The following is a 20,709-nucleotide window of genomic DNA, read 5'->3' on the forward strand; positions in this document are numbered from 1 at the left end:
AGCCAGGTAGTTTGGGCACTGACAGTGCTGTCTTTGGAAGGGATCAGTGAGGTTCTCATAGGTGCCCAGTTAACTCCCACACGAGTGGGTTGTTGCACAAGAACAAGAGGAGCAACCTGACTGCATCTCTGGCCCTGTCTCATCCTGTAATCTCTCCTCTCCTCAGCTCCACCACGGCGCCATTACCATGAAGCCTTCATCAGAGATCAAACAGATGGCGCCGTCTGACCTTGGACATTCAGCTCCTGGGAACTAAAAACTAAACTTTTCTTCTGTGAATTAAACCCAGGGCCTTCATGCTGAGCTACATCTCCAACCCTTTTGTTTTTGTTTTTTATTTTGGGACAGGGACTCGCTGCTACTAAGCTGCCCAGAATGGGTTCGAATTTGCAATTCTCTTGCCTTAACCTCCAAGTGTGCTGGGATTACAGGTGTGCACTCCATGCCCAGCTACCTCTTTTCTTTATAAATTACCCGGCCCACAGGTATTTTGCCAAAACAGCAGAACATGGACAATACAGTGGAGAAAGCAATGAAGCCGCCTTCACTGACAATTGCTCCCTGAAGCAAGATGGCTGACCTGCTGTCTCTTAAAAGAATCTCTCTCACCGGAGATTTAGCTCAGTGGCATAAGCGCCTGCCTAGGAAGCACAAGGTCATGAGTTCAATTCCCGGTACCCAAAAAAAAACTGTCTCTCTGGCCTCCATGTCCAAGGTGGGGCCCAGGAGCTGTCAGGTGCGGCCTTGAGCAGAGAAGAGACAGTGGTTCTGGGCAGGCTGGCAGGGTTAGAGACGGGAGGAGCAGCAGGGTAGGTTACACTGTGGAAGTAAACCTGAGAGGCTCGGCAGCGGGTCCCCTTCTGACCAGGGCCTAGCTTAGGACTTGACAAAGTATCCCTCCCTGTGCTGTCCCTGCCTCACCAGCTGGACAATCTCCACCCAGGCTCAGCTCAGAGGACCACACATTCCTGCAGGTCTCAAGCTCATGGCTGGAGAAGAGGAAAAGTCAACCAAGGAAGCCTGGTAACAGGTGCTCGTGCTCCTCCAGGACACTCTGCCTTGGCCTCTGGTGCTTTCTCCCAGAAGCCAGGGTGGCCTCAGAGCTGTCAGATGACTGAGATGAGGCTCCACAGTACCCAGCATGGCCCAGAAGGGCTTAACTGAGGGTCAGCCAAATATCAGATGTGTGAACCTCAGGCTATAGAACTTGGTGACAAAGTTATGGTCCCTGGAATTAACCGAGGATCTACTCCCAGCTCCAAAGCTAGCTGTTCCATTTACAGGCAGTGTGGCTACAGGGTCACAATGCTCAGCTTCTCTGCCTTCCCAGCATGCCCTGTGCCTGCCTGCTTTTCCTGGACCTCAGCATCATCGGTGCACGAGACTCCATAACCCTGCCCTGGGCTGCACGGGAAGATCTGTGGACCGGGGGTGAACCTATGCTGTGAGGAAACCACTCAAAGGTCCCGGGCTCTTGTGCCTCCTTCCTTTCTGCACACAATAAATCTAGTGATCCACAGACACAGGATGTCTTAGTTACTTTTCTTTCATTGCTGAAACAAAATACCCAACACCCAAAGTTAAGGAAAGTTTATTTAGCTCAGTTTTTAGAGGTTTCAGGGCCATAATCAGTTGGCTCCAAGGCAGCGTGGTACGTGTCACAAGGCAACAGTTCCTGGCAGCAGAAAACAACAAAACACAAGAGAAAAAAAACAGAGGGGCATAGAGAGAAGACTCTTCCTGTCCCTTACATTGTATGTAAGCCACACCCACCTGGGTGTAGCATTCACACCCATAACCCCAGCACTGGACCATGAGCCATTCCCAAACTCTAGAAGCCTGCCTCCATGACTAGATGAGGCTTTGGGAGGACATTCAGACTCAAACCATAAACCGGAGCGATGGATCCAGGAGATGCCCTGCACCTGTCTGTTCGGGTCCTTGCTCAACAAGCACTAACCGAGGGCTCTGCAATGACAGCACACTCTGTGCGGGGTTCGCTGCATTCACAGCCACTTTAAGTGAGGCCCCTTTAGCCCAGCAGGTCAATAAAACAGTGCTGGCCTCAAGGCCTAAAAATCCAGCAGCTATTCGAGGAGACTCCTAACCAAGATCAGAAGGTAAACTTAGGAGGAGGAACAAGGGGCAAAGGAGGCCTGCTGCTCTGGCATCTGCTGGAGCCAAGCAGGAGCCAGGGATTCCGCTGCTCCAGCCTCATTCTTGGTGGGCCTCTCATTCAGCTCCAGGCCATCAGCCTCCACTTCCCTGCCCGCCCCAAAGTCAACAGTGCCCTTTCTCTAGGCCAAACACTCCTGACAAAAGGGGAAGGATGGAGAAAAGAGTTAATGAGGACCTCACAAGATTCTGGTTAGTTCCCACAAGAGCAGGTTGTTCTGAGAGAGCAAGCCTGGGCCTCGCACAGTTCTGGTTTCTATTCTCAACATGATCTCATCTGCATACAATCTCATCTTGGAGATCCCATCCACTATGAGGCCCACTCTAGAAGCAGAACAGATCAGGCTTCCTGGTCTTGAATTTTCAGGCCTCTAAACTGGATGTTAAATATACCTCTCTTTTTTATAATGTACTTAACATTGGATATTTTGTCATAGTAGCAGAAAATGAACTACCACTGACCCAAAACAAAAATGTCCCCCTCTCTGCCAAAGGGGTTGAGGCTCTTCAAGCCCTGAGGTCCAGGGCTACACAGGTCCTCACTAAAGACAGACAACTCAATGCAATGGATGGGGATACAGCCAAAATCACATGGTTTGTCTGCACAGAAAGCGAGTAAAGTTGTATTTAGCAAAAGCATACAGCAAGGAACGTGCAATGCCAGCCTTACCCACATAGCTCAGCTCTGGGTTTGTCCAGGAGCACAGATTCGCAGAGGCTCCCCTGCACACCACCCAGCAATGCCCACTTCTGGAGGAGCCCTGCAGCCTTATCCTCTAAGGTGACAGAACCCTAAAAAAGGAGCACTGTTCTAGTTCAGCAAAGACCATTCCAACACTGTGAAGGACAGTTGGGTATCACTGGGGACACAAGACCCTGTGCAAAGCCATGGCGGGAGGGAGCTCTTTACACCAGAGGACAGCAGATCCAGCCTACTATCTGCTTTTTAAAGACTTATTTTCTGAACCAGGTCGAGGAGAACACAACTGTAATCTCAGCTACTTAGGAGGCGGGAGGATCACAAGGCCACTTGGCAACTTGGCAAGGCTGTGACTCAAAATAAAAATAAAAAGGGCTGAAGATGTAGCTCAGTGATGTGCTTGTTTCAACCTCTCAGGTCTAACCCTCACTACCAAAAAGTAATTTGAAGTTATTTTTGGCATAGCCACGTCTGTTTGTTAACATGTCACCTATGGCTATTTCTGTGTTATCGTGAATACAACAATGATCACACAGCTTACCAAGAAATACATTTTTTCACATTTGCACACATCCTAAAGCACAAGTTTTGGCTTTTTTTGAAACTCCACTAATAGTGCAGCTTAGGGCAATTTTCCTAAATTCCTTATTTATAGCATCGCCAATCTGGGCTTGACCTTTCAACTTTTCTGAAGTCCTTAAGCTCCTTCCCAAAATACTACTTCCTCCTGATCTGCATTCTAAGTCTCCAAGTAGATGCTGATACCATGGCCAGTACCCAGCCGCACTCTCTGACCATCTCGTATACCGCCCTCACCTTTGCTTCCTGTTGACCATGGGTGACTAAAGCCACAGAAAGAAAAACCAGACACCATGTGTCCACTGTAAGCATCTAATAAACTTTTATACCTACTAAAATAAAGGACTCCCACTGCATCTGAGAAACTTTATGGCCATTTCCAAATTCCCAGGGTCAGGGATTTAGCTCAGCGACATAAGCACCTTCCTGGCAAGCTCAAGGTTGTGAGTTCAACCCCTGTACCAAAAAAAAAAAAAGAAAGAAAGAAAGAAAGAAAAAGAAAAAAAAATTTTCCAGATTCTCTAGAGCTGTGCTGTCCATCAACAAGAACATTCATTCTGCACTTTCCCAAACAGGAGCCACAGGCAGGTGAGACTGTTGAGACTGAGGAACGTGGCTAGGATGATTCTTACTCTGAGTCCTTAATTTTATGGAGTCCTAGCTAATTTAAATTTATACAGCCACTGGTATTTTAGTAGGACTCACAGTGATGGCAGGGATGGCCCCAGAGGAGTCCTGCTATACGGGCACAGTCTCAAGGTCTGCAATGGGACCCTCCTCCAGAACAGTGCCCTCTAGAAGTCACACACAGACAGACGTCCCCAGGCCCCCAGGGGCAGCAATGAGATGCTCCATGTTCCTCTCCCCTTTCTTCCTCAGTTGGGGGAATAAGTGAGAGAAAACAGCGCCCCAAGTGCATAGTTTTCCATCTGAGACCCCAGCATCCAGGTCCTCCCCACCTCCTTCCACGTCACAAGTGCCAGGATTCAGGTCTCAGAAGACGCCCTCCCTGCAAAACCAGAGACTGGGTGGGGTACAAGAAGGGGTGAGGGTGAAGCAGCACCAGCTCAGGCTATTCCTTTTTCGTGAACCTCCAGCAAGACAACTAAGAAAACAACTTTTCAGCATTTTTTTTTTTGTGTGTGTGTGTGTGTGTGTGTGTGTGTGTGTGTGTTTTGTTTTTTTTTATGGGTACCAGGGATCGAACTCATGACTGCCTGCTAGCAAGGCCTGCCGCTGAGCTAAATCCCCAGCCCAAGAAAACAACTTTTGCACAAAATGTATTTCAATAAGCAGCACAGTGGGCTCTACTCCGCCTTTCAGACCCAGACCTTGAAGACTGCTATCAGCTCCTCTCACCTCATGTAGAGATCATTCTTCCTTCTGTATTCCCCAAGTGACTTTTAACAACCTCTACTTTTCCTCCACTGCCCTTTTAATAAAGTTATGATTGATCTCTTTTTTGGTGACTTTATTTTGCCAATTATTTTCCAATATTTGGCCAAATATTTTGCCAATTATTTTCCCAATTACTATATAAATCTGAATTGTATAATATAAATATGGTAAGTACAGATCTGTGCCCATTTTTTCCAGAACTTCCTATCCAGCCACCAGCACAGTGCCTGATGAATACCAAGTACTTTAAACACTGTGGACTGACAAACTTTTTCTCCAAAAGACCAAACAGCAAATGGGTTACCGTTTATGGGCTGTATGATCTCTGTCCCCCTCTACTTAACTATATGTAGTGCAGAAACAGCCACAAACTACACATCAACAATGGATTCCAATGAAACTGTGTAAGCCAAACTTGGAACAAATGTGGCTCCTAAGCCATCAGCCACTGACCTCTGCCTCACTGGCTGCACAAAATGCATGTCATCAAATTCTCTCAACTCTACCACCATATACACACATCTCAAACATTCTAACTTTTCTGATTTCACAGTAATTAACCTCTGCCTACTATTTTGCAAGTCCTAAAATTACTGACTGTGCTACATGGGCTCTGCATTCCGTTCCATCCATCCTAAACACTGTTCAAACCAGAAGCAGCGTTCTGTTTAAATTCCAAAGGTAATCACATCACCCCTGTCCCTAGCACTCAGACACAGGGACTTCCCAACGACCTTACAATACAGTGCAAAGTTTATGGTGACCTGCGGTGCCCTGCTCTCCTACCCAGCCTGGCTCACCCACTGTGCTTTGTGTTCTCTAGTTTAGCTTTCCCTGTCTTTTCTCAGCTGCTGGAACACACCAGGATTTGTACTTCCTAAAGGACCCTGATGTGGAATGTTCTCAAGTCCCCTCCAAAACCCTACTGTACAGTCAAAACCCTTGGCTAGCTACCTATAATCCATCTTTTAGGGTCAAATATTTTGTCTCATTTCAGATATTTTCCTTGACCTCTTCAAGTTATCCTGCTCAATAGTCTCGTATCACCCTTGTCACTATTAATTTAGAACCTCTCTTTCCTGCAGAATAAACCTTCACAGAGGCAAGCACTGTGTGTATTTCAGCTACACTGTTTCCCTCTATTCAGGGCCCAGTTCACTGACAGCACCCCAATGAAATTGTGCCCAAAAACCAACAGTCCTCAAGAATACTTCAGTATGCTAAATGTACGAAAGCACAGATCTACACACACTAACACACAAATTCAATTACAAAAGCCAACTGTAAAATGACTTAAAAATGCCTGCTCATCATACAGCATAAATCACAACAGATTTCATGTGTCTTCAGGAAATACTGCTACTTCTTTCTAAAAACGCAAGGAAAGAATGAACTCCCTTTAAAAAACACTCATCCTAAGATCTCAAATCTGACCTTTAATTTTCCTCGAGTCAACTTTGGTTCATACCTCAGCAAAAGTGAGCTGCAACCCATTACTAAAAAGAGATTCCACTTATACCCATATCTTTCACCATGCATTAAGCTAAAATTGGAATAGATCAATGATATTAATATTAAAATAGAAACATTAAATCTGTTAGAAGATACAGTAGGTAAAACTCTTGAAGACACTGCTGTAGGCAAAGACTTTATGAACAAAACCCCATTGCACAGGAATTATCACAAAGAATCAACAACTGGAATCTCACTCTACTCAAAAGCTTTTGCACAGCAAGAAAATCCACCAACAGAGTAAGAGACAACCCACAATGTGGGAGAAAATGTTTGCCAACTGTACCTTAGATAAAGGATTACTATCAAGAATACAGAAAGAGAGATTAGAGAAGATGGCAGCTTGCTAGGTCACTGGTTGGAGAGCCTCTCTGGAAAAACAGCTCAGATGCTGGAATATGACAACATGGAGAGGACTGGATGAGCAGAGAGGGACTCTCACAACCCCAGCAGGAAATTGAAGGAAAAAGAAAAATAGGAAGAGGAAGAAAAAATGGAGAAGGGCTGCAGCCTGACGTACTCACTGAGACCAGTCCTGCACTGTGCTGGGAGTGCCATGGAGTCGGGCGACTCAAGGTCGTGCTGAAGCCACAGTCGCCAATAAGGGGAATTGGTGAGTCCTGGGCCCTTGGCAGGAGGAGGTGGTGCAGCATGGAGTGGAGCTAAGGTGGAGAACTACATTGATTCCCGGTGAGTGCTGGAGATTGGGTCCCGCAGCGCTGGCTGGAGGACATCTTGGAGTGGGGCAGAGCCTGGGTGGTGGTGGCATCAGTCAGCTGCCCCTGGCCCAGAGAGGAATGGTGGGATCTGCTTGGGCTGAGCCACGCCCCTGGTTGAGACCCAACAGCCAAGGACAAAACTGTCCAGGCCCTGTGACACCCATAAAGCACAGGCTAAGTTGCTGAAGGCACTTGCTGGTTGACTGGCTCAGAGGTGAGGGGCTAGCCTGCATCATCCCTGTGTGCAACTCAGATAACATCAAATTGGAGAGGGGAGCAAAACCCCAGTCAGCACACTTCAGAAAAACCATAAGCAATATGGAGAGGGCCAGGGACCTCCATGACACACCTCTCTGAAAGAAACCAGAGGGGGCTGGGGATTTAGCTCAGCGGCATAAGCGCCTGCCTTGCAAGCAGGCAGTTGTGAGTTCAATCCCCGGTACCGATAAAAGGAAAAAGACAAAAAGAAAGAAAAGAAAAGAAAAGGAAAGGAAAGAAAGAAAGAAAGAAAGAAAGAAAGAAAGAAAGAAAGAAACCAGAAACATGACAAGAGATAGAAAAAAAAAAAAAAACACCATCTGCTGACCCTGAGAAAATAAGCCCAGGAGAGGTAAATACAGAAGAGAACCAGTGCAGCAATCATGCAATATTAGCCACAACATCAGCGGACATAAAGAAATACCTTCATGACCTCATAGATGAACTTAAAACTGAAATTCTAATCCAAGTGAGGCAAGATATAAAAAGATTAATTAAAGAAATGCTAAACCCCTCCCATGAAAACACAGATGCAAGAACGGAGGAACCGAGAAAAGGAAGAGAAACCTTTAATGAAGAATATAAACAAAAGAGTTCCAGAGGCAGAGCAGCCTGCGGGGAGTATCCCCCACACCATCCCCCAAACCAAGGGAGTTTGGGATCCTCACTGGGGCCTGGCCAAGAAACTGCGGCTTCCTACTGTGCTGGACCAACTCAGCAGGTGTTGAACCCGTCTGCAATAACTGGCCTGCTCCCTGCCATGCTTGACGGACTCTGGGGTCCCTGGCCTGCCAGCACCCTCAGTTCCAGAGGCTGAGCAGCCTGCAGTGAGTGTCCCTGCACCATCCCCCGAACCAGGGAGTTTGGGATCATTGCTCCCACCAGGCAAGGAACTTCACAGCTTCTTGCTACACTCAACCTGCACCATAGGGCTTGGACCTGCCTGCCCCACCCCAGTGACCCTCTCTCAATCCAGAGAACTGAGTGGCCAGAGTTCCAGAAGCTGAGGGCATAGAAGAGGATTTCCAACAGGCCCTGGGGAAGCTTTGTTATAAAACTTTCATTTTGTCAAAATGAAACACCAAAATGAAACACCAAAACACAATCTCAAACCTCCAGCCCATCCCAAGAAACCCTAGGAGCTATGTACACAGAAGAAAATGTATGCCATACACCTGAAAAACCTGATATAATAGCAACTGAAATAAAGAAGCAACTCCAGGAAGCTTTAAAGGAATTCAAACTAGAAATAATCTCCCAAGTAAAAGAATAAATGATAAAAAAAAAGTGAAAGAAATGCTGAACATATCTAAAGAAGACACAGTTAAAAAATTGGAGGAACTAAACAAAAAGGTAGAATCCCTAGATGAACAATGTAAGAAACAAACAGAATACATAAAGCAGAATCAAAGAGACATAGAGTAAATCAAAAATTCCATTGAACGTTGTAAAAACCGCCTCAACGAAAAAGAAGATAGAATTTCAGACCTCAAAGACAAAACTGCACCTAGTGAACTGGAAAAGAAAGATTTTTTTAAAATAACAATGAATCAGGAAATAACAGTTCAACAGCTGCAATATGATGCAACAAAAAACAATGTACAATTGATAGGGATAAATGAAAAAGAAGGGAACAACATAAAGGATGTCAAGAGGATATTTAGAGAAGTAATAGCTGAAAGTTTCCCAAACATGAGAATGGAAACTGACATCAATTCAGTGAAGCATATAGAACTCCAAATAGCCATAACCAAAATAAAACTACACCCAAACATATAATAATCACCACCCCAGAAATTGAATATAAGAATAGAATATTAGGGGCTGGGGATTTAGCTCAGCAGCATAAGCACCTGCCTTGCAAGCAGGCAGTCGTGAGTTCGGTCCCCGGTACCGATAAAAAAACGAAAAAGACAAAAAAAAAAAAAAAAGAATAGAATATTAAAAGCTGTCAGAGAGAAAAGACAGATCACCTATAAAGGAAAAACTATCAGAATCACAGCAGACTTCTCAGCACAAACAATAAAATTAAGAAGAGAATAGAGTGAAGTATTTCAGATCTTAAAGGAAAATGATTTCCAACCTAGACTGGTGTGCCCTGAAAATCTGTCCTTCAAAATCGATAGAGAAATAAGATATTCCATGACAAAGAACAGCTGAAGAATTTCATGATCACCAAGCCAACCCTGAAAAGAATACTAAAAGACAGTTTAGATACACTTAGGAAAAAACTACCAAGCAAAGCAGAAAATTAAACAGAATGGAAAGATAAAGATGTAACAGCAGCAAGATAACATGTCAACAATAAACCAACATATAACAGTTATAACCATTAATGTAAATGGTCTCAATGCACCAATTAGAAGAAACAGACTGGCAGAATGGATCAAGAAACAACATCCAACCATGTGTTGTCTACAAGAAACCCTTCTAACCCAAAAGGAAACTCACAGACTGAAAGTTAAAGGATGGAAAAAAATACTACATGCAATAGGAACCCAAAAAAAGGCAGCGGTAGCTATTCTGATTGCAGACAATGTAAACTTTAAGCCAATAATGATCAGAAGAGATAAAGAAGGTCATTACGTACTGGTTAGGGGAAAACTTCAAGAGGAAGAGATAACAGTCTTAAATATATATGCTCCCAGAGTATGCAGTTATATAAAGCAAGTATTAACAGAAATGAAAAACCAAATTAGCAGCAACACAATTATAACAGGAGATCTTAACACACCATTGACACCAAGGAACAGATCAACCAGATAGAAAATCAGCAAAGAAATAACAGAACTGAACCACATCTGTGAACAAATGGACTTGATAGACATATACAGAGTATTCCATGCAACAACATCAGAATACACATTCTTCTCCACAGTACATGGGACATTCTCTAAAACAGACCACATACTAGCCCACAGAACATACTTAAATAAGTGCAAAAGAGTTGAAATTATCCCATGCATGTTATCAGATCATAGCACCATCAAATTAGAAATTAATGATAAAAGATACTGCAAAAATCCACAAACACATGGAAACTGAACAACACACTCTGGAGTAATCAGTGAGTCACAGGAGAAATTAAAGAAGAAATTAAGCAATACCTACAAGCAAATGAAAATACAAATACAACTTACCAGAATCTGTGGGATGCAATGAAAGCTGTCCTCAGAGGAAAATTTATTGCACTGAGTTCCCACATCAGGAAAACAGAATGAATACAAATAAATAAATAATGTTACACCTCAAACAACTAGAAAAAGAAGAGAAAGTCAAGCCCAAAGCCAAAAGAAAAGAGGAAATTATGCAAATCAGAGCAGAAATTAGTGCAATAGAGACTAAGAAAACAGTCCAAAGAATCAATGAATCAAAGAGTATAACCCAATTTCTATTAATGAAATTGAAAATGTAATTAAATTCTTACCTACAAAGAAGAGCCCAGGCCCAGATAGATTCAATGCAGAATTCTACAAGAAGTACAAAGAAGACTTAATGCCGACACTCCTCAAACTCTTCAATAAAGTTGAAAAGGAAGCAATCCTTCCTAAGTCATTCCTGGAAGCAAATATTACTCTTACTACCAAAACCTGAGAAAGACCCAACTAAAAAAGAGAACTACAGGCCAGTCTCTGTAATGAACACAGATGTAAAAATCCTCAACAAAATATTGGCAAATAGAATACAGCAAATCAGCAAGAAGATTATACACTATGACCAAGTGGGATTCATCCCAGGCATGCAGGGATGGTTCAACATACATAAATCAATAAATGCAATCTGCCATATGAATAAAGTCAAAAGTAAGAATCACATGATCATCTCTATAGATGCAGAAAAGGCTTTTGATAAGTTCCAACATTCATTTATGATAAGAACCTTACAGAAAATTGGAATAGATGGTCTTTACCTCAATATAATAAAGGCCATCTATGACAAACCAATAGCCAGTAACATACTAAATGGCAAAAAACTGAAGGCCTTTACCTTAAAATCAGGCACAAGACAAGGATGTCCCTTATCACCACTCCTATTTAATATAGTACTGGAAATACTAGCCAGAGCAATTAGACAAGAGAGAGAAATAAAAGGGGTAAAGATAGGAAAAGAAGAAGTTAAATTATCATTATTTGCAGATGACATGATACGCTACATAAAAGACTCCCAAAACTCCATTGAAAGACTCTTAGATATAATAAATAAATTCAGCAATGTAGCTGGATACAAAATCAATACACAAAAATCAATAGCATTCCTATACACTAAGCCAGGGACAGAAATAAGACAAGCCACACCTTTCATACTAGGAACTAAAAAAATGAAATATTTCGGAATTATTCTCACAAAAGAAGTGAAAGATCTGTATATATATAAAATATACATATTATATACTGTATATATATATAATATACATATATATAATATATATTATAATACACTGAAGAAAGAAATGGAAGAAAATCTCAGAAAATGGAAAGACATCCCTTGCTCACGGATAGGAAGAATAAATATTGTGAAAATGGCCATTCTCCCAAAACTGTTATACAGATTTGATGCAATCCCAATAAAAATACCATCAACATACCTCATAGATCTAGAGAAACCACTACTAAAAGTCATCTGGAGCCAGAAGAGACCTAGAATAGCAAAGACTGTTCTGAGCAGCAAAGGCAAGGCAGGAGGCATCACAATCCCTGACTTGAAGTTATACTACAAAGCAATTGTGGTAAAATCAACATGGTACTGGAACCAAAACAGAGCTGAAGATCAATGGAATAGATTAGAAGATACAACCACAACTATAAACACACTCAACCACTTTATCTTTGATAAAGGGGTCAAACATATTCACTGGAAGGAGGACAGTCTTTTTTGTAAATGGTGCTGGAAAAACTGGCTCTCCATATGCCAAAAACTAAAATTAGACTCATGCCTATCACCACGTACTAAAGTAAAATCTAAATGGATCAAAGCTCTAAATATTAAAACCGAAACACTAAATCTATTAAAAGACAAGTTAGGTAAAAACCTTGAAGACATAGGGGTAGGTAGAGAATTCATGAACAGGAATCAAATGGCATGGGAAATATTTCCCAGAATCAACAACTGGGTTCACCTCTTATTAAAAGGTTTTGCACGTCAAAAGAAATCTCTGGGGGCTGGGGATTTAGCTCAGTGGCATAAGCACCTGCCTTGCAAGCAGGCGGTCGTGAGTTCGATCCCTGGTACCGATAAAAAAGAAAAAGACAAAAAAAAAATCTCTAACATAGTGAAAAGAAAACCCACAAATTGGGAAAAAATCTTAGTGAACTGTCCCTCAGACAAAGGACTTCTGTCTAAAACATATAAAGAATTTTTTAAAAGTCACACCCCCAAAATTCAAAGATCCAATCCAAAAAGGGGCATCTGAGATGAATACACAATTCTCAGATGAAGAAAGAAAATGGCAAATAAATGCATGAAAAAATGCTTATTATCATTAATCATTATAGAAATGCAAATTAAAACCACACTGAGATTCCATCTCACTCCTGAAAGAATGGCCAGGATCAAGAAAACCACCAACGACAAATGCTGGAGACTCTGTGGGGAAAAAGAACTCTCCTGCACTGTTGGTGGGAATGTAGACTGGTGCAACCATTGTGGAAGTCAGTTTGGAGATTTCTCAGAAAGCTGAGATTGGAGGTCCCATTTGTTCCAGTTATTCCACTTCTAGGAATATTCCCAGAAGAACTGAAAACATCATATCACAGTGATGTTTATAGCAGCACAATTTGTAATAGCCAGACCTTGGAAACAACCTAAGTGTCCTTCAAGTGAGGAATGGATAAAAATGTTGTGGTATTTTTATACAATGGAGTACTACTCAGATATAAAGAATGATCACATTGAGATATTTATAGATAAGTGGACACAGCTTGAGACCATATTCATAAGTGAAATAAATCAAACTCACATATATAAACACCAAATAGTTTCCCTAGTGTAAGAAATGGTAAGAATACATAAAAGTATGTGGTAATCATGATTCCCCATTATATTGTGTTAAAGATTTATAATGTTTTCATTCATTAATTGGAATGGTTTTATTCTGGGTTATTTGATTTTATTGTCTGTGATGATATGAACAGTTATTTTGGAAAAAAAGACATTATAATAGCCAGTGCTGATTTAATATCAGCTTGTTTTGAATCCCCATCAAGATTTTGTTCTTCTGTCTCCATCGGTTTTATCATATTGTATCTTATTGGATTTTATTATATGTGATAGCATAAACAAAAATTTTTATAGTCAAGGAGATAATATAGAAACCATTGTTCATTTTCTGTTAGTTGGTTCTAAATACCCTGTAATACTTTTACCCTCTTGAATGGCTTTACACTGCCTTGTTATGTTTGATAGCATACAAAGGCATACTCAAATATTTCAAGGAAACAGACACTATGGTAACTACTGTTATCCTGTGGTGAAACACTATGTTGCTTAAATTGTTCTGTTCCTACCTTTGTAGTTTTGTCCTCTTTCATCTTAATCTCCCCCCTTTATATATATATATTTTTTTAAATAAAAAAAAGAATATAAACAAAACCTAGAATACATGAAACAGATCCAAAGAGATTACCAGGAAACTAAAAATTCCATTGAAACCTGGCAAAATGCCTTGACAGAAACTAAAGTTAGCCTTTTGAAATTTGAAGAGAGATTTATAATGTGTGATCGTGAAAGGAAAGATCTCTTAAAAATAACAAAGAACCAGGAAGAAACAATTCAAAGGCTAGAAAACAACAAAAGAATCAATAACTTAAGAATAAAAAATGTGAGCAAAGAAGCAGGAGTAACCACAAATGAATTACAAAGACTATTCACAGAAATAATTAAGGAAAACTTCCCAAGCATAGGAAAAAGAAATGATATCCAGATAAATGAGGCACACAGAACTCCAGCCACCTACAACCAAAACAGATCTACACCCAGACATATAATAATCAAGATCCCAGAAATCCATCACAAGAACAGAATATTAAAAGCAGCCAGAGAAAAGAAACAGATCATCTACAAAGTAAAAATCATCAAAATAAGGACAGACTTATCAACACAAACTCTCAAATCGAGAAGAGCCTGGGGAGAAATAGTCCAAGCCCTGAAAGAAAATAACCTCCAACCCAGACTGATGTAACCAGAAAAATTTGCTCTCAAAATTAATGGAGAAAGAAGATATTTCCACGACAAGGAGGAACTGTGGGAGTTCGTGGTCACCAATTCAACCCTACAAAAAATACTGAAGGACATTCCAGAGAAAGAGAGAAAAAAAAATACCAGGATTCAAACAACAGTGGCAGAGAGGCCTCAATGAACAGGGCAGACAGTGGAATGAAGGAGTAAAGTGGAAAAAATAATAGCAGAAAAATAGAATAGCAGAGATGAGGCAGAGAAGGTGGGCTATAACCTTTAATATAGATAGCCTTGATACAGTAACAAAGAGAAATACAGGCAGAGTAGACTAGGAGGCAGGACCCATCAAGATGCTCTGAATAGAGGGTTAATAGACTGAAAGTCAAAGATGAGAAAACAATGCTATATGTAACAGGAAACCATAGAGAAATAGGGACAACTCGTCCTGCTGCCACAGATGGACTGGAAAGCTATGACACTTTTGTGCAGTGTAGAACTACACAGCTGGAAGGAAGGAAAATCTTGTGGCTTTAGTAAGTACAGGAGTACAGCTCAAGATCAAGCTCAGGGGTAAAAAGGTTCAGCAACACTCAGATAGATAATAGGTTGACTCCCTAATCTAAAAACTAAAGGAGCTAGTGGAACCCAAAATATAGAAAGCATCCTTAGAAGAGGAAAAGTGAGAAAATGCCTAAAGAAGGAAGGCAGAGGACATTGTTAATGGGACTTAAAAGTCACAATAGTCTTATTGCGCTTGTTAGTTTGCTTATATTTTGATCCAGTCTGTCCACTCAGATTTGAGGGCACAGACAGCTATCCCAAAAATAGCAGGTTATACCACAGTAACTATCCTTAATTTCCCATTAAACTGAAATCCTGTTTTACTCACATTGTCTTACTATGACTGATTTTATTTGAAGCTGGTTTGTTAGACCGCTGTTTTACCTTGACTGTTTTTATTCGAATTTGATATGCTTGATAGTATCAAGTCTAAGAGTAGGGGCAACTACTCTGAAGATGACAAGATGTAATAAGATGCCCATTCTGGTTTGATTATTAACTGCTTTCGAAGTCCTACAATGTCTCCAAAGTTGTGTTTTTATTAAAATAGCTATGTAATGGTATGTTCAACTATATTATGTCTGATGATGTGGACAATTCTATTGAAAGTAACAAGAAAAAGCATAGTAACTACTGTAGATCACCTAATATTGTGGTCTCATATGTCTTTTTCATTTCATGGTTTTCTAGGAATTCATCCTTGTACAGTGGTCTTATATGTCTTTTTCATTTCATGTGTTTATAGGAAAATGATTTATTTTGTCTTGCTTTGTTTTGTTCCTCCCTATAATATAGAAAGGATAAAAATACATGTTAAGACTCATACATATGTAGAACCAATAAACAGTTTATGAGAACTGATCTTATGACACATGATGAAATGCACAAATACTTTGAAGAAAAAGAGACACTACAGTACCCAGTGCTGATCCAGAAGTATCATAATGTGAAACCCAGCAATACTATTTTTCTTTGCTCAGTGTGATTTTTTTGTTGAACAGAACTGGTTGCAGTCTCACTGTTTGAAACCCCACTTTATATGCTCCACTTTTGTATTTTTGAATAACTATTTGTAAGAGGACAATATGTAAACATCAACTAGTGATTTCTTACTGTTTATTCTTTCTTTGAAAGTATGTATTATTTCTACCCATTTCTGTTTTGTTTAGTCTTTCTTTAAATAAAATGTTAAAAAAAAAAAAAAGAGCAAAGAGAGGGAAAAGTGGAAACTACTGTCAATTTTTTATTGTCCTATCTTGAACTCTTGCATTCTTTACATAATTTTATTAGGTTTGGCATTGTTCTGTCTTTTGTTAGATTTATGCTTTCAGATGGTAAGGGCAGCTATTTTGAATATAATGGGAAATATTAAGGTAATCATGGTTTCCTGTTACATTGTTTTGAATTCTTATAACGGTTTCATTCATTGGTCTGATTTTATTTTGTTTTGATTTTATTTGTGAGATGGTATGAATGCTGTTTTAAAGAAAACAAGACATTATGGTAGCTATTGTTGATTTACTATCATCTTGTTTTGAAGTCCTACCATGCTTTTGTTCTTCTGTTTTGACTGGTGCTATCCTGTTGTGTTTTGATTTTATTATGTGTGATGTTATAGACAAATTTTTTGAGGAACATGAGTATTATAGCAGCCATTGTTCATTTCCTGTTATTTGGTTTTGAAGCCCTATAATGCTTTCATTCTTTTGAATTTTTTTTACTGTATTGTTATGTTTGATATTATTGTGTGTGAAGGTATGCTCAACTATTTCAAAGAAAAGAGACATTGTTAGCTACTGTTGATGTCCAGTTTTTTTGTTGTGAAAGGCTGTGTTGTTTGCATTTTCCTGTTCTGATTTGCCTTGTTTCATTCTGTTTTCTTTTGTTCTTTAAAATTAAAAAAAAATCTAAAAAGAATACAGAATGAACAGAAAAAAATCAGTCCTCCCAGATTTAAAGATGCAATCCAAAAGTGGGCATCTGAGATGAATACACAGTTCTCAGATGAAGAAATATGTCGATAAAAAGGAAAAAGACAAAAAAAAAGAAAAAAGAAAAAAAAGGGGGCTGGGGATTTAGCTCAGCGGCATAAGCACCTGCCTTGCAAGTAGGCAGTCGTGAGTTCGATCCCTGGTACCACAAAAAGGAAAAAGAGAAAAAAAAAAAAAAAAAAAACTAGTTAATTAATCTACTGATTTCTCTGAGTTCACTAAAGAGAAAGACTTGTGCTGATATTGTTTGGACAACTGAATGCAAATGTTTTGTGCTCTGGGTGTATGATTTGGGGATGACAATGTGCAATATATGTACCACTGTTGCCACCCGATGACATATCTTGAAATTTTTAGGGTTCTTTTCCTTTTTTTTTTTTTTTTTTTTTTTTTCTCCTTGAAATAAAACTGATTTGAAAAAAAAAAAAAAGTCATCCCATTTACGACCCACTCAGTTTCCACTCCTGGCACTATGTTACCCTTTTCCTGGAGCTCCTTATGTTTTGATGATTTGTGCTTCACAAGTCTGGAGTAAGGTATGGAGCCACCTTGAGTAGAACTACGCAGTATCATTTTTCCTTGATAATAACATTTGTGACCTGGCAACTGGGTTTCTTGATAATCTCGTACTGTAAAAAAAAAAAAAAAAAAAAAAAAAAAGCCTGAAGCAAAGGAGTTGATGCACATAATCAAAGGAAAGGCTACACATTTAAAAGTTCGCTTAAATAAAAACAAAGAAAGGGAAGGGAAAAGCGAACAAAAGTGAAGCAAAGCAAACAGGTCTTAAATTTAAGGATCGCAAACAGTCACAAACACGCAAAAAATTATCTGGATGGGCATAGATATACCGGATCGTCTAATTTGTCCTTTCCATTTTTAAAATAAAATTTAAAAACCACTCAAACCAATCTGCACGTGCAAACCCTACTCTAACTCTCAAGCTGCACTATTAAACACAGTATGAAACGTAAAGCTCGTTCCAGCACGCAGTCACCTTGCCTGAGGGGCAGAGGCGGGGCCCCGAGGCGCGCGGTGGGGACCCGGGCTCCGCGGCGGCTCAGCAGCAAACGCGGGCCGCACCTGGGACCAGGCCGGTGGAAGGAAGCAGCGCCCGGCCAGATATGAGGCGTCCTCAGACAGGCGCTCCCCCGCCTCCTCGAAAAGAACAACTCCCACAGCCCGGCGCGGAGCAGCCCTTCACGGCCGCGGCCTCCCGCGCACTTCCGCTTCCTGTCTCCGTGTCGCCGAAAGCGGAAGTGGCCGGAACTGGGCTCGCGGGTCTAGAGAGGTCATTCTGCAGGCGAGGGACAACTGACACCCTTTGTCATCCAGCTGTGGAGAAGAAATCCTGGTTTCCCTCTACAGGGATCAAAACTAGGGAGAGACCCATAACGGCCTGCAGGATGAAACTGCAGCAGGGCTGCGTCCTAGGGGCGGGATTTAGGTGTGGTGGGCGGGGTTGGTGCCCTGCAGGGTGGAGACCGAGCTACACTGGGAGCGGGACTCGCTGGCGAGTGAGGGATGATGGGTATTCAACTTCTCCCGACCCCTGCCTTTGAGTTTTGTTCCATTAGCTGAATGTAGTTCCCTACAAAGGGAATTACCCTTTGTTCATGCCCATGCCCATGCCCGTTGCTTTCTAATCTTTCTAATTTATATTTAAAATAGGAGTATAGAAGACCTGTATTGTTATTGTTTTGAATCTGCTGTTATTGTTTATGCTTGTTTTTCTTTTCTGACTTTTCTCTTTTTTAAATAAATAAGTAAAATAGGAGTATAGATTTTATGCTACAGCTTTTCTTGTTAAAAAGTGGTGCAAATGATCCTCAGGTTCTTAAGCGTGATGATTGGGTGTTCATGCTCTATGCATGACATGTGCCTCCTTTCTACCTTGTTACGACCTTGGCACATTACCCGTCTGACATGAAAAAAAAAGAAAAAAAAAAGTGGTGCAAATCTATTCAAGATAATGGAGAAGTCTCACGTTTTGTTTTGTTTTGTTTTGTTTTTTGGGACAGGCTCCTGCCAAGTCTCGCAGGCTGGCCTTAACTGGCAGCAGTCGTCCTCATGGTGGGATAGCAGGCTTGCACCACTACGCCTGGCCCTGATCTCACGCTTTTTAAAGTGTGTATTATGTAAATGTATGTGTAACAAAATGTGTTTGTTACGTAAATGCATAGGAATGGGCAATTCTTATTCCATCCCTAAAGTTTCCCCCTAGAAATAAATAATCGCTGTCCCCAGGTCGCTGATAATCCATTATACGTCAAGCACATGGAGGACACTGAGAATACACTGTAGGTAAAGATAAAGGGTATATCGTGTTATTGTCCCAGCAATAGACAAATCAAAGAAAGCACAAAACTCAAAAGCAGACTCAGGCATAAGTGGACATCCAGTGTGTGTTAGAGGGTACTGCAGCAGGGCAAGGAACCTGCTGGATTAATTGACTGAAAGATTGTTAGATCCCCCACTTCACATCGTTCATAAAACCCAATCCCTGATAGGTTATAAATCCAAACATTAACAAAGAGCTTTAGAAGATTACCAAAAAAAAAATTTTTTGCGAAATCCATTTTATTTAGAAGAAAATATTTCTAACGATATTTTTATTTATTGGTGGTGGTGGTACTGGGGATCAAACTTATGACCTCATGCTTGACAGGCAAGTATTTGTGTCACTGAGCTAATCCCCAGCCCTCTAATGATATTTTCAACAGATTTTGTTTCGTATATTTTAAAGGCAGGATATGGGGCTGGGGATTTAGCTGAGTGGCATAAGCATTCACCTGGCAGGTGCAAGGTCATGAGCCTGATCCCCGATACCAAAAATACATAAATAAAGGATATGACCCAAGGAGTACAGTGATTAAGAGTCCTGAGTTTTGGTTCTTACTGGCCAATAAACAACGACCTAGCTTCTCCATGCCCCAGCTTCCTAAGCTGAAGACTGAGTGAAGTAATAACAGGAGAACGGGACCGAACTGGTCTTGCACTAAGGACTGAGTAATACAGCGCCTGCCTGAAAGCATTCACTGTGTCTGACAGGTAGTAAGTGCTACTAAAACATAGAATATCATCATTTTTTTGAGGGAGTAACCTTGTCAATAGTTGTTTTAAAAAAAAAAAATTCCCCTTTTCCCTGGTTAAAACTAGTCTTGAAATTTGGGTTTCTGGGGGCTGGGGATTTAGCTCAGCTGCATAAGCGTCTGCCTTGCAAGCAGGCAGTCGTGAGTTTGATCCCCGGTACTGATAAAAAGGAGAAAAAAGACCAAAAAAAAAAAAGAAAGAAATTTGGGTTTCTGTTTCTTGCTATTGGGTTGGTTTGAAGCGTTTTTATTTGCAGTGATGAAACCGAGGACCCCTCATGCTAGGCAAGTGCTTTATCACCCAGCTACATCTTCAGCCTCGGCCTTTACTTTTATTTAATGTTTCTACATCTTGCCATGCCAGCATCTTGTTCTTTGATTGATATAGCTCTTATTTATAATCTCTCATAAACAGTACGTCTGGATTTTGGTTTTTAGCAAAGCTTGAAAGTAGCTTTCTCCTAAGAGGGGAACTTAAAGGACTGATTTTTAATGTGATGCCTGATATGTGTGATGTACTTTTGCCACTTTATTTTACATTTATGTTTTGTCAT

General features: G+C 40.8%; 1 long non-coding RNA gene and 1 other non-coding gene across 3 annotated transcripts in view; one reads left to right on the forward strand and one right to left on the reverse strand.

Annotated features, from left to right (window-relative positions):
- LOC134471007 (uncharacterized) overlaps positions 1 to 18,627 on the reverse strand; it is a 31,659-nt gene extending 13,032 nt beyond the window's left edge. Inside the window, exons 1-2 of one of the 2 annotated variants that reach the window (XR_010040325.1) lie at positions 18,061 to 18,627; positions 10,482 to 17,695 (exon numbers count right to left, since the gene is read on the reverse strand). This is a non-coding gene — a long non-coding RNA (uncharacterized LOC134471007). Of the gene's footprint in view, positions 1 to 10,481 lie in introns of both variants that reach the window. The other variant, XR_010040324.1, reaches the window with a different exon arrangement.
- Positions 18,628 to 18,888: 261 nt separating this feature from the next.
- Positions 18,889 to 18,990, forward strand: LOC111756341 (small nucleolar RNA U13). The gene has a single exon (XR_002790829.1). It is a non-coding gene; the product is annotated as a small nucleolar RNA U13 (small nucleolar RNA).
- Positions 18,991 to 20,709: the final 1,719 nt, after the last annotated feature.

Source organism: Cavia porcellus, unplaced genomic scaffold, assembly GCF_034190915.1.
Source record: "Cavia porcellus strain 051 isolate PalLab524CR breed Dunkin Hartley unplaced genomic scaffold, mCavPor4.1 scaffold_17, whole genome shotgun sequence".
Classification (NCBI taxonomy): Eukaryota; Metazoa; Chordata; class Mammalia; order Rodentia; family Caviidae; genus Cavia; species Cavia porcellus.